Source organism: Arachis duranensis, chromosome 9, assembly GCF_000817695.3.
Source record: "Arachis duranensis cultivar V14167 chromosome 9, aradu.V14167.gnm2.J7QH, whole genome shotgun sequence".
Lineage (NCBI taxonomy): Eukaryota > Viridiplantae > Streptophyta > Magnoliopsida > Fabales > Fabaceae > Arachis > Arachis duranensis.
Genome location: NC_029780.3, coordinates 48392031 through 48393463, shown reverse-complemented (window position 1 = coordinate 48393463; position 1433 = coordinate 48392031).

Below are 1433 nucleotides of genomic sequence, written 5' to 3'. Positions count from 1 at the left end.
GAACAAGAATAAGCCGAATTGAATAGAAGAACAATAGTCATTGCATTGATACTCGAGGTACAGTAAAGCTCCACACCTTAACCTATGGTGTGTAGAAACTCCACCGTTGAAAATACATAAGAACAAGGTCTAGGCATGGCCGTGAGGCCAGCCCCATGATCTAAGAACTAGACGTCCCAAGATGATCCTCAGATCTAAATTGATCAAAAAGATGAAAATACAATAGTAAAAGGTCCTATTTGTAGAGAACTAGTAGCTTAGGGTTTACAAAGATGAGTAAATGACATAAAAATCCACTTCCAGGCCCACTTGGTGTGTGCTTGGGCTGAGCATTGAAGCTTCTATGTGTAGAGACTTTTCTTGGAGTTAAACGCCAGCTTTTGTGCCAGTTTGGGCGTTTAACTCCGATTCTTGTGCCAGTTCCGGCGTTTTACGCCAAAATTCTTGAGCTGACTTGGAACGCCTGTTTGGGCCATCAAATCTCGGGCAAAGTATGAACTATTATACATTGCTGGAAAGCCCAGGATGTCTACTTTCCAAAGCAATTGAGATCGTGCTAATTGGGCTTCATTTAACACACAATTCGAGTGCAGGGAGGTCAGAATCCAACCGCATCTGCAGTCCTTTTCAGCCTCTAAATCGGATTTTTGCTCAGGTCCCTCAATTTCAGCCAGAAAATGCCTGAAATCATAGAAAAACACACAAACGTATAGTAAAGTCTAGAAAAGTGAATTTTAAATAAAAACTAATAAAAATATAATAAAAACTAACTAAAACATACTAAAAACATACTAAAAACAATGCCAAAAAGCGTATAAATTATTCGCTCATCAAAACACCAAACTTAAATTGTTGCTTGTCCCCAAGCAACTGAAAATCAAATAAGATAAAAAGAAGAAAATATGCAATGAATTCCAAAAACATCTATGAAGATCAGTATTAATTAGATGAGCGGGGCTTTTAGCTTTTTGCCTCTGAACAGTTTTGGCATCTCACTTTATCTTTTGAAATTCAGAATGATGGGCTTCTATAGGAACTCAGAATCCAGATAGTGTTATTGATTCTTCTAGTTAAGTATGATGATTCTTGAACATAGCTACTTTATGAGTCTTGGCCGTGGCCCAAAGCACTATGTCTTCCAGTATTACCACCGGATACATACATGCCACAGACACATAACTGGGTGAACCTTTTCAGATTGTGACTCAGCTTTGCTAGAGTCCCCAATTAGAGGTGTCCAGGGTTCTTAAGCACACTCTTTTAGCCTTGGATCAGAACTTTATTATTATATTATATTATTTTATTTTATTTTATTTTTTTATTTTTTTATATTTTTTTTTGTATTCACTGCTTTTTCTTGCTTCAAGAATCATTTTTATGATTTTTCAGATTCTCAGTAACATGTCTCCTTTTTCATCATTCTTTCAAGAGCC